Genomic DNA, 13556 nt, shown 5'->3' with positions numbered 1-13556 from the left:
GTCAGTCCGGTCTTGTCTGATGGTGGTGTAATTATGAAATGATGGTGTTTTGTGTGAGTGTCTTAATTTTGTTTCTTGTAGAATTGCAATGTGTATGTTGTGTTGTTTGAGAAAGTGTTCAAGTTCATGTTTTTTAGTGTTAATTCCGTCAATGTTGTGTTGTAATATGTTGATGTTGTGTGTTTTGTATATAACATGATTCTATGATATTCCTCTCCTTAGTATCCTTACTTAAGACCATTTTCTTTGTGTTATCCCAATCGATGCAATGATTAAAACCTCTTTTGAAGAAACTCACGTGTAATACCAGCCTCATATCTTCTGTCCACGTGAGTAAGCGGTCTGAGGACGTTCTGTGTCCGACTTCCCTACGCATCACACTTTGGCCTCGCGCCAATTAGGAGCACGAGTCATGACCTCCCCGTGTATATAAAGAATGGACCAAAGTCGAAGATTCAGATCGCCCGGGAACACGACTTGAAACACAGTCGTCACCTCCCTTGCCGCCTCGTCACCTCCCATCTCCCCCACTGGTTCCCAACATTCATTGCTAAATAAACCCAATTCTCCACCAGAGTTTGCCTTCAGCTAACCTAACATTTGGCTGCCCAACGTTCGGGGCCCCCGATCCCGCTCTGCCGCTCAACTGCTGCCAGCCGCCACTTTATCTGCCAGATCGTCTGCCACCGTTGTCTGCCGCTCGACTGCTGCCAGCCGCCACTTAATCTGCCAGATTGTCTGCCACCGCTGTCTGCTGACTGCCAGTCGACTGCCTACCCTCTCGTCTACCCCAGGTATTTGCCGCCACGTGTTTTCCAGATCGACTGCCGCCATCGGTTCTGCCAGCTCGTCTGCCGCCGCTGCCTGCCAGCTTGCCTGCAGTCGCTGTCTGCCAGGTCGTCTGCCGACTGCCAATTTGACTCCCCACACTCTCGCCTATCAAAGGTATCTGATGCCACGTGTCTGCCAGGTCAACTGCCGCCGGGACTGCCAGTTTGTCTACCAGGTCTGCCGTCTGCCAGCTCGCCTGCCATCCTCACTGCCAGGTCGTCTGCCTACATCCTCGCATACCACAGGTATATCCGTGGCCTACCGCCAGTGCTGCTAGGACATTTTGCGAACTAGAGCTGTGCACGTCTCCACTTTAACCCACCCACACGCTCAATGGAGACCACAAGGTCCCGCACCTCGACTCCGGTAAAGCTGAAGGACTAGCAACCTCTCTGTCAATTCCCAACGCCAACCAACACCCGGGTAGGGGACAGTACTTCTAACGGAAACGAAGCCATCGTCACAATCCGAAGTATTCGCATGGAAGCCCAGCTGCTGGGATTCGAGAAAAACAGTGAAGACTACAATCACTACGTACAAACAGAACTTCAGCACCAGCAAGACCTCAAGTCGAGGCAAAAACCCTTGCTTCCGCTCCAGCACTAAGGCTCTTACCTCCCCCACCACGCGCCTTTACTCCAGAAAACGAGCAGCTAGACAGCTTTTTAGGAAGATTCGACCTGTTCGTCCAAAGCGCGGGCAATGACCCAACGGACCATCTTGCCTTTTCTCTCTTATTCCGACAGTGACCTGGAACTTGGTTCGATCCTTGCCCCCTGAGTTCCAACAGGATTACTACGAGGCCCGGAAGCTCCTGAAGGACGTATAAAGCTGACGCCAACAAAACTCCAAAGCAGTTTCTTCAACGCCGCACCGGAAACCCATGATGATATAAGACAGTTCACGCTCAGGGCCCTCCGGTACCTGAACGCGTGGATTGAAGTCTGCCACGTGCCGGAAACCTTCGACACCCTCCGTGATTTCCTCGTCACAGATATCGTCCACAACCAGCCGCCTTCTGATATGGTAGCCCACTTTAAGGACTAGGACTGCAGGTCACTCGAAGTTATGATAACGGTTTGAAACCAATACCTGACCGCGCGCCCGCACACTACCCTACAGCAGCTGTGCCTAAATCGGGTATCTCACAAACCCTCTGTGTCATCCTTTAACCCCTTTCCATAGATCCCTAGACGCCCAGCACCCCGTCCAGAGTCGTCAGACACGGCCCCGGTCCCTGCTGCTCCAAGTCTACCAACGAATGCCGGCCATAACCCGCGGGGCTGTGAGTTCCACGGATCCAACAACCGCCATACGAGCCCAGGAGTGTCGACCCTTGCAGCAGAGCCCACGGCCGAGAACGTCACCAACCCTCAAAGCGGCCCTGATATCACGCTGCAACAACGCTACCTGGAGCACTCAGGTACCCTGGGTCTTCCTCGGCCTTCGTACTACCTCGAAAGAGAGTCTCAACGTTTCCCCAGACGAAATGGTTTTCGACGAACCCCTCGTGGTACCCGGTGAATTTTTCCCTGACGCGCCTACGAACAACGACATCAGCTGCCTACGAAGTATTGTCAAATAATTTGCTCCGTGCAAACAAACTTACAAGTCGCCAGAGCACCGATACATCCCCCAAGATCTACGTATATCAAAGCATGTCTTTCTCCGCACTGACGCTCACATGCCACCCCTCACCCCACCCTACTCCAGCCCCTACGAAGTTGTCCAGAGAAAGAAGAAACCGTTTTTGCTACGCATTCAAGGCAACGACTGGGTCTCCATCGACCGCTTCAAGCCGGCGTACCTACAAGACGACGACTCAACTCCGGTACGATTATCCAGGCCGGGTCGTCCCCTCTCGTACGCAACGGAACATTCTCACTGAGTGGGGAATATTGTGGCGTCTACACCACAAACGACCGCTTTGCCACGCGGACTAACAGGTAATTGCCTACTTGAACAAGCTACCTCGTCGATCTCAGCGACTATTGTTAGGAACGCACAGGGACAGCAGATCTTCAGGTCACGAGGTGATCGCTGATTGGCCGATTGAACTGCCACGTGATTCCGGAGCACTATATAAGCCTGTCACACAATAAAGACAGAACGGATTGAGACATTCATTCCTTACAACCTTCGATCACTCGACCACGTAGTCTGCCTGGATAGCTCTCGCTGCACATCTTTCTCAGTCGATGAAATTATCGACGGTATTGGATGAGGATTTTGTTCGACATTTTGCCGATTTGGACATGTGGGAGGAGTTTGTACGTCTATTACGTTTGGAATGCATGTCGACAGCTGTGAGCAATGAAGGAATGGCGGAATCCTGAGGGGGTTTGGAGTGGTTGAGCAAGTGTTGGAGCTGTTTGTGTTTGGGTGTTTGAGCTCGGTCACGTGTATTTTGCTAATGGTCTGGGGGGTTTCTGAATGCAACGCAGGAAGGAAATGGTTTGCATAAATTATACCATTCTGAGCGGGATATAAAACTATATTATGTTGCTTCATCAAGTTCAAGCCTATGAGGGTGTCAGCGGGAAAATGCACCCCAGCTACATAGACATAAGTGGAATGGGTGGACATTGATCTTTAAAGTCAATATCCAAGGAAAAATGTCTAAAGATAGGGAATGGTATACCATAGACGTTGGTGAGTTGGATATCAGGGGCTCTAGTATGGTGACTTTCTTGCGTTCCGAACAGAGTTTGTTGAAACTGAACGTGGACATAATGTTAACAGGAGATCCAGTGTCTAGAAATATGATAATTTTGGTGTTTGAGGTTGCCTTGAATACCATGGAAGGTAAGGAAATGTCCAGGGTGTTCAGGGTAAGCACAGGTAGGATTGGTGAATGAAGTTCCGTGTATGGAGTGCCTTGTGTGGACTTGTGTGTTGTGTTTGTGTTTTGTAGTCATACGGAAGGTGTGTCAGGTGTGTCTTTGGCGGAGGAGCGTTGTGGTGAAGCAGGTCTTTATTGTCTTTGTGCTAAGAGCACGCGACAGTAGTCACTCGTGTGGTAACATGTTCCGTGGTAATCGCAGTAGCGATTTGACTGGGACGACTGTCTGTAGTAGTATCTGTTTGTGCTGTGTCCTGGTTTTTGTCAGTTAAATATATATATATTGGGACCCGTAGTGTAGAAAGATACTTCCTTATGAAAAGTGGAGGGCCCGTGGAGGGGTTGGAAAAACGAGTCTAGATGTAGACTCGTGTGTGGCGATGGCGGGCTGGCGGTCCACTAGGGGGTTTTGTTTGTGACGGAGGGATGTATCCTTGTCTGTATTGCTGGGCGATGGCGGGTGAATCGGCGGAAGTCTGTGGCTCGTAGTAATGTTGTAGGCTACGTTAGAGTTGCTTGCCTCGTAGTAATGTCGCTGGCTACGTTGGAGTTGATTGTCTCGTAGTAATGTTTGGTAATGCAGGGAAGAGGGGGTGCCTCATATTGATGCTGGATTTCCACGAAAATCGTGGAGTTATGAGATGGCTATGTTCAACCGGAGCCGCTGTCATAGAGTTGTTGCTTTGGAGGAATGGTAGAGTTGTTGCTTGGAAATCCCACTTCTACCACTAGAAAATGTGGAGGGCTGTGATCCACACTTTGGAGGCGATGTGAGGAGCGGAGCAAGTAAAGGCTGTTTGGTTCTACGGATTTACTCTATTAAATCGCAGCCAGTTGTCTTGTGCAGAGCCAGTCGTGAACTCCGCTAAGAAGCAAGGCAGCTGACCACAAAGGCTGTGACGGTTGCCACTATATCAATTTTTGCCGTACAGTATATATTTACAATTTGACAGAAGTAGGTATTTACATGGTTGGGTGATACACTCAATATCAAGCAAAAATATATACAATTATGATAGATGGACATGGCACATTTTAATAATACATGTTGAAAAAATATAAGGATAACTTTTTGTGGACGTACGCTGCTCAACAGACGTATCGTTCTGCGGACCAGGTGTCCTAAGAGGTCAGGTCGGCCTAATTCCATTGTTAAGTGGGACTCCAGTCGGGTTCTGGTTAGACAGAACGCTCAACAGCCGTTTGGTGCTGCTGTTGCGACATACGCGACGTCGTATGGCTTGATATCTTCTCGCAGTTTGACGTCCTGTGTAATGTCTTCTTCGAAAACACACACACACACACACACACACACACACACACACACACACACACACACACACACACGGCTTGTTTTTTATAAGATGAAGGCCGTACCATCACGCCACCATGTTTTGAAGGGTCATGGTGGCGTGATGGCACGGTCTTCGACTTATAAAAAGCAAGCCGCTGAGGCGAGGGTTCGAATCCAAATAGGAGAGTTTATTTCCATATATACGTACATATATACATTATATATATATATAATATATATATATATATATATGTGTGTGTGTGTGTGTGTGTGTGTGTGTGTGTGTGTGTGTGTGTGTGTGTGTGTGTGTGTGCTTGCGCACACGTGCGCATGTTTGTGTTTCAGTGCTATTATTTTTTCATGGGTGGTCCATTATATCAATGAAAATTGCTGTTGTCATGTGGTAATTTTCATTAATAATAAGTTTTGTTAATTCAGTTTCCCACCTCTATTTCTTTCAGGAGCTATTTCCCATACGGTGACTTCCCGTAAGGATAAGGAAGGATCCTTAGGATTCTTAGGAAACCACAAGAACGAACTAGCTCTTAAGAACAGAAAGAAAGAAAAAAAAATGTCATAGTTATTATGTGCATTGATGGCATCATCGGAAACGTGTTGGTCCAGCATTCGTTTGGTTGTGGGTTCGAATCCCACATTCCTCTCCCATTCCCAACAGTCCAAGCGCATGATAGAGCAAAGGTGACGGCCTCGGCCGAAGCTACTCAGCGCCTCCTGGCGTGTGCTCCTCTCCTACCCCGACGTTAACCATAAGTCATTCTAACACATATAACCTTCTTTCTTTTGATGATGAAAATGTTACACAGAGAGATCAAGAGATACTCTGTGGTCTTGCAAACTAACTCTACCTTATGAATGAACTCAAGGGCACACACCCTTCTCTGATTGGTCCCCTGCCAAGTATGCGCCAATGGAGAATGCACCTCATTAGTACGTCCGCGGGTGCCTTACTCACGCGGAGAAAAGCAAGCAGATTGTGGGTGCTTGGAGGAATCAGAACTTCGATGTTTACAAGCTTAAATTGGAATTGTTTATGGGGCTCCTGTTTCTAAGATTCTGGATAGAGTGTTTTGTCTTTTAGTTCTGAAATACGATTTGTACATACGTGTGCGTACAAACTCATACACACACACACACACACACACACACACACACACACACACACACACACACACACACACACACACACACACACACACACACTCACACTCGATGGCGCGGTTGGTAGAGTCCCAAACTATCAGTATGGTGGTACGGCAGTACCTGGTTCGAATCCTGCCCACGGCTGAAATTATTTCAGTATCACTGCGCTTCGCGTCGTTACTCCAACTCTCGTGGCCGGGGAGTTGGGTGTGTGTGTGCGTGTAAGGTCATAGCATTACCCATAGATCGGTCATACGAGCTCTCAGCTCTCTTCCGGGAGGGAAATAGCTGTCAATCACGAGTCCAACACGTGATCCAAAGACCAAGGTGAAACACACACACACACACACACACACACACACACACACACACACACACACACACACACACACACACACACACACGTGTATATGCTAAGGCACTCCTGCAAATTTCTCTGTCTCTTTTCTCCACTGTATCTGCTGCTTCGTCTTGTCTCCATCTTCCGTGCTTCCCATCTCACAGCTTCCAGTCAGTAACTGTTGTCTAGCCCTGTGTTTAGCGCTAGCATTCAATGTGTCAACCTACAAGAATTGCCAAAACAATGATTTTTTTTTTTTTTTTTTTCGGACGAAGCTAACCTGCGTGGCTCCTAAACGGAGTTCTCGTAGATTATTGTTGATTAATAGAACTATATTTTGTATCTAAATTCTAAAGGTAATATCTACACTTAAACCATACATAACACACTCACTCCACCGGGCCGTCATTCTTCTAACTTCCCTGTTGACTTCAATATCTTCTCTTTTACCGCCTCTATAATGTATTTTACTCGTCTACACACACACACACACACACACACACACACACACACACACACACACACACACACACACACACACACGACTCGGTGGCGCGGTTGGTAGAGTTCCTGAGTGTCACTACGGCGGTCCGGGTTCGAATCCTGCCCAGGGCTGAAATAATTTCAGTATCGCTGCGCCTCGAGTCGTTACTCCAGCTCTCGTGGGCGGGGAGTTGGGTGTGTGTGCGCGTGCAAGGTCACAGTATTACCTATAGATCGGTCATATGAGCTCTGAGCTCTTTTCCGGGAGGGAAATAGCTGCCGATCACGAGTCCAGCACGTGATCCAAAGACCAAGGTGAATACACACACACACACACACACACACACACACACACACACACACACACACATACCCACACACACACACGATGTAAATGCATATATACATTATATGTACATGTAACTATATCATATACATTGCGATTGTGTGGAACGTCCAGGTGGTCAGCGCCGGGATATATCGACATCATCGTCGAATCCCACACTTGCCAAAACCAACACATCTTCCTCTGGTCGTGCAACGCCTTGTTTGAATCTTAACGGTTCCCGGGCGACGACGACGACGACGCTGTGCTCAGCGCGTACCCGGTACATCGCCAAACTTTTGTCAGAATATGCAAATGAACGGTGTGGTTAGTGTCACTCCCTGTTTACCTTCTCCTCTCTAGTAGAGGACGCAATTAATTAAGTAAGAGTTTTACATAATTGCTTTTGGAGCTTTGGAATTTAATTTCTTACGTGGAGGTGGAAACGGGCGGTGGCGGTTGCGGTAGGGAAAGAGGAAAACCGTAGACAATAGCGGGGGGGTGGGGGAATTGTGGTTACAGATTTCCGACAAGTCTGCGTACTTCACATATTTCATTCTGATGGAAATTGTTGATTTGGCTACCACCCTTATAAGGGGGAAAAAGCCCTTGGTATATAAGATAGATATGAAAACTGTTGAAGGGTCTGATTCTGGACTGAACACGAAACTCAGCCCCCCCATCCCCCACCCCCCACCCCCGCCACCCTCACTACGAAAGCAATGTGGGACAATTAAAAAAAAAAAAAAAAAAAAAAAGGGTTGGTAAAAGGTAATGAAAAAAACAATGTGATTAAAGGATATAAGAAACACGCACGCACACACACACACACACACACACACACACACACACACACACACACACACACACACAAATATATGTATATATGTATAAAGCATTTCCATAGTAATGAAATCCCACGCAGCATATCTGTCCGACGCCATATGTTACCTTTGGTCGCACGGATTAATTTTTCCCACTGACTCGACAGCAGATGCACACAAACTTTAGCCCCCAAGTGTACAAGTCGTGTAGGTGGTGCCTCACGAGAGATGACGCTGGAAAAGCTGCTGACTGATCAAATAATAAACCCCTCAAACACTGCGGTGTACTGTGAACACTTTGCTCCGTTGGGGGGGACGGGAGTAGACAATAGCTAGATCGAGGCGGGAAGCAAACCCTGTTTAGTAACTGTTATAACAACATCTACGGAGTGTTATCATATAAGGAAAAGGGGCTGGCTCAGGAAGTGTATGCTTGAATGTATCTACTGCAGAAGTGTGAGGTTTGTGAGTGATATTGTTATTGTTATTATGTATTTATGTATGTAAAGCGGTACAATCTTGCGGGAGTTCCCGAACGGACAGATGGTTCCAAGTTCCCAAAAATAACTCATCGTGTTTTCCTTTAACCCATTAAACTCCGATGACAAGATGTCTTGTCATTTGGTCAAATAAAACAAAAAATCATAAAACACCAAAATGTTTGATCAAACACCAGAAAAATATGACGTCAATCCTCGCTTCGCTCGCAGCGAAGCGAGGACTGACGTCATATTTTTCTGATGTTTGATCAAACATTTTGGTGTTTTATGATTTTTTGTTTTATTTGACCAAATGACAACAATCTTGTCATCGGAGTTTAATGGGTTAAGGGATAGGGTTTGAAGAAGCGGTCACATTACTCAAGCAAGTCTCGAGACCCTGAAGTGTGGGTCTTGCAAAAGGTAATAACAAAGAAAAAAGGATGAAAGGTTTCAGAGGACTTTGTGTTGTGTGGTCTCCTCGGGCGGGGAGGCGGACAGTTACCGGGTCCTGAAGAACAGTGAGCATCAGAATGTCAGTAGAAAAGGGATAGGGATACAATATTATTTGACTATAGAGTCATGCGCTGTTGCAAATAATCTTCATACAGAAAAGAATATTTTTGTTAGTAATAACCAGCGTTTCTATCCACTGAGGAGGTGACGTCCTAAAGGTAGTAACGGGGAAAGATACTTCAGGTAGCTTAACAGAGGGGTAGTAAAACTTAAGTGGTAAATATACATTTTTTGAGAGGTTGTTTTCTAATCTTAAAGTCCTTAACATACTGACTTCTTAAAAATTATGTTATTAATGCTCTGTTGAGCATAACAAAGTAGGACTCCTAGAACAAAATAAATCAAATTTGTATTTGAGGACAAGGACTGGAGCCGTGACACCCAATGAAGGTCGCCAAGGATTTTCCCTGGGGGGTCTCCATACTTTCAAATGATATGTCTATATTACTTGAATAAGACTTATCCATTTTGATTGCCTTTTTTCCAACTTTCCATTACTTTTACTTGAGTACTGATTATACCTATTCTTTACTTTTACCCGGCCTAGACCCAGTGTACAATAAAAACATTATACACAGCGTTTTATAGAACTTGGTCGGGTCACGATCATGGTTAGAACTGTGCATGGTGTAGACTGAAGAGGACAGGGACCACTGTACGACGATGTGGAACAATATACGTGGAAGTGAGGCTCAGTCTCGTCGACTTATGATTCTCTGTTGCATATTCAGGATTCCTCGGTCAGCTGTGGCCCTGAATATATTTCAATAATACTCGAACTGAGGCAGGGAGCCAAAGTCCTTCGTTGATTTTCATTTCTTGGTCATCGCGTGATGCATAAATAGCCTCTTCTGCTCGTCCTCCTTTCTCATCAATGGAGTGAAGGGTCTATGACAAAATAGCTCGTATGTGTGTATTCCACTTGGTCTTTGGATCACGTGTTGGACTCGTGATCGACAGCTATTTCCCTCCTGGAAGAGAGCTCAGAGCTCGTAGGTCCGATCTATGGGTAATGCTATGACCTTACACACACACACACACACACCCAACTCCCCGCCCACGAGAGTCAGAGTAACGACCCGAAGCGCAGCTGTACCGAAATAATTTCGGCTCTAGGCAGGATTCGAACCAAGCACTACGAGCACCACCATGCTAGTAGTTCATCGCTCTACCAACTGCGCCACCGAGTATGTGCGTATGTGTGTTTTTGTGTAAAAAGGAGGACTACGTTCTCAGTCCCATGCAAACTACAACAGCACTGACATGAAATTAGACCGACTTCCTAACAATATTTCTTCACAGGTTCAGAAACTCCAGAAGCAAAACCGCGTTGCTTCTGCACCAGTTGAATGCAGCAGAGAATCAAGGCAACAGTTTTCTGGTTCACCACTATTCTGCTGACATCAGGAACATCACCGACTACAGAACTACAGTCAGAAATCCATCTGTGTCTTGTTACACCAGTGGCCTTCCACCTGGGGACTCCATGGATACCCTGGGAGTGCCTCAGAGTCTCCCAAGAGGATCCAGAAACCAAAACCCAGAGGGAATTAGAAGATGCATAGCGATTTTATTCAGCGTTGAAGTGGTCCTCTCCAGAGGACTAAACAACAGCAATCCATAAAACTATGGGATACACGAGAAAAGTTCTGGAATCTTTGTATTGCATTATCACTTTCACTATCCTTCCGGAGCCCCGTGTCACTGCTGCTGTAGTCTGTCCTTACTACGAACTCGCCTCGCCGTTAGGCAACCTCGAACTGTCTCCACTCCTGACCTCTCGCCCCAAATAGCGACGCCCTGAGCCGCTTGGCTAACGAGCATCCATGTGACGTTATGTTATAGTCAGTTAACGGAAACATGAGATGAGCTCCTTCTTTACATATTTTTAATATCTATTAATAAATAATTTATCTATCTATTGATGAATGAATGTATATATTTATTCGTTTTCATATTTCAGATGCAGTGCTTCACTGCTGCAATGGGACACTGCAGTTCAGGGGATGAAAGAGAGAGAGAGAGAGAGAGAGAGAGAGAGAGAGAGAGAGAGAGAGAGAGCCACTGCATTCCCATGATATTGCAGTGAAATACACTATAGAGTTTAAACAGAACTGTATAGGAGTCCCTGAAACTGTAGGCACTGCAGTACTTCAGTGTTGCGCTGCTGAAGGTATGAGCGTGTTGCTGTATCTGAGTGGCGAGGAGGAGGAGGTAAGAGGAGGAGGAGGAGGTGTGGGATGATGATAATGGCGGGGACAAGGAAGACGAGGAAGAATAATAGCAATAGGAGCAGCAGCACTGTTGTTACTATTTCTACTACTACTACTACTACTACTACTAGCATTAGTAGTAGAGGCGTATTACAAGTAGTAGCAATAAAACAGTAGTAGCGATAGTATCGCTAATAGTAGTAGCAGTATCAGCAGTAGCAGTAGCAGTAGCAGTAGCAGTAGTAGTAGTAGTAGTAGTAGTAGTAGTAGTAGTAGTAGTAGTAGTAGTAGTAGTAGTAACAACAGATGGAGGAGCATGAAGAGGAGGAAGAGAAGGGGGAGGAGGAATAGGAGGAAGAGGAGAATAAGGAGGAAGAGGGGGAGTAATAGGAGGAAGAGGAAGAGAAAGAAGAAGAGGAGGAAGAGAAAGAGTGGTGTATACGGCAATGGTGATGGTAGTGGCTGTGCTTGTATTTGCTCTTGTGGTAGAGAAAGAGTTGGAGTCAGAGAAAGACGAGGAGACGAAGAAAGAGTAGTGAGAAATAGAGAGAAATGAGAGTGAAAAAGAGCTGCAGGAGTAGAAAGAGGAGCAAGTAGAGGTGAAGGTGACGGAGGAGGAAGAGGAGGAGGAGGAAGAGGAGGAGGAAGACGAGGAGGAGGAGGAGGAGACGTAAGACAGCCCGAGGGAGGCTGGGAGAAGGCGTGGAAGCGAGATGCAAAAATACTTAGCGTTGGTGTTGATGGCTCGAGGGTGTCTGAGGTAGCTAGGGTGCAGGTTAGGGTGGAGAGTCGCTTAGGGTGCTTGCTTCGCCCTACGGTTAGGGTGCAGGAGGTAGTTAGGGTGTAAATCGGTGGTAAGGGGTGCTGAGTTACGGAAATAGGGTTAGGGACGTTTTTTTATGCAGTCCATTAAGATAGTAATTTGTTGTCAGTGACCAGTGCTTCTATCCTTGAGGATACTATCACACCAAAGAGATGGAGCTATATAATGATGATACTTTGGTCCGTAGGGGTTACGTGAAATATTATGAAATGTCGAATGCAGAAGAAGGGTAGCAGACTGGAGGAACAACAGAAACTAAAAGTTATATATATATATATATATATATATATATATATATATATATATATATATATATATATATATATATATATATATATATATATTTTTTTTAGTGGAGATTGGTTTCCAAATACAAAAGAATTATGTGAGACTCTGGTCCGTAGGGGTGACACCAAATACTCTGAAATATTGAATGCATAAGATGTATGTAGTACTCCATACGATAGGTTGCACTAAATAGTGTAGGTTAGTGGTACTGTGTCAAGGAAAGAGGACTAAATAGGATGTCACTGTAAGATAGGCTTTGTAGACAGTATGATTCACCTTGGTGTTGGATCACGTGTTGGACTCATGATTGACACCTGTTTCCTTCCGGATGAGAACTCAGAGCTCCTTGTCCCTTTAGAGCTGGAGTACCGGAACGCAGTGCAACGATGGTATTTTTTTCAGCCCTGGGCAGGACTCGAACTCGAATCACTGAATTAGCGGTCGAGAACGGTACCACTACACTGTCAAGCCGTAGATTAAGTTTTGTGAATAAGGTGTTTATGTAGAGGAGATGATCTCCATTCAGGGTTCATGGTTCTCCGGGTGGGGTGGGTGAGGGTGAGGGGGGGAGTCAGAGAGCTCCCCAAGTGGGTTCGTAAACCGAAACCTAGCGGACGCTTAGCGATCTTATTACCGAAACAAGACAATGTCGCACGACCTGATAGAAGGTCGACGTAGTTTTCATCCAAGGTCTAAGAAGTAAATAGGCAAGAACTGGTTCACCAATGGATTGGTCAACGAATGGAATAGACTTAGTAACCAAGTAGTGAGGGCTGAAGCAATTGGTTGTTTTAGGAGAAGATAGATAACTTTATAGATAGGGACGACAGGTGGTAAAGAACGAATGAAATGGATCTCGTAACCACCTAGTGAGCGTTGAAACAACTGATTGTTTGAAGAGAAGATTAGACAACTTTATGAATAGGGATAATAAGTGTTAAGGGACATTTTTATGTTCTTAAAAAGGGACATTTTGAAGAAATGTTCAACTTCGTAGATTGAGGGTACCTCCTGGAGTATGTAAGAACACCAAACGTGGCTAGACAAAGTTCGTTGGTGGTGTTATCGAAAGCGTGTTGGTCTCGCATTCGCTTGATTGTGGGTTCGAGTTCCACACTCCTCTCCAATTCCAAGCAG

Source organism: Oratosquilla oratoria, chromosome 40 (assembly GCF_046742065.1).
Source record: "Oratosquilla oratoria isolate Oo_2021 chromosome 40, ASM4674206v1, whole genome shotgun sequence".
Classification (NCBI taxonomy): Eukaryota; Metazoa; Arthropoda; class Malacostraca; order Stomatopoda; family Squillidae; genus Oratosquilla; species Oratosquilla oratoria.
This window is presented reverse-complemented; position numbering follows the sequence as displayed.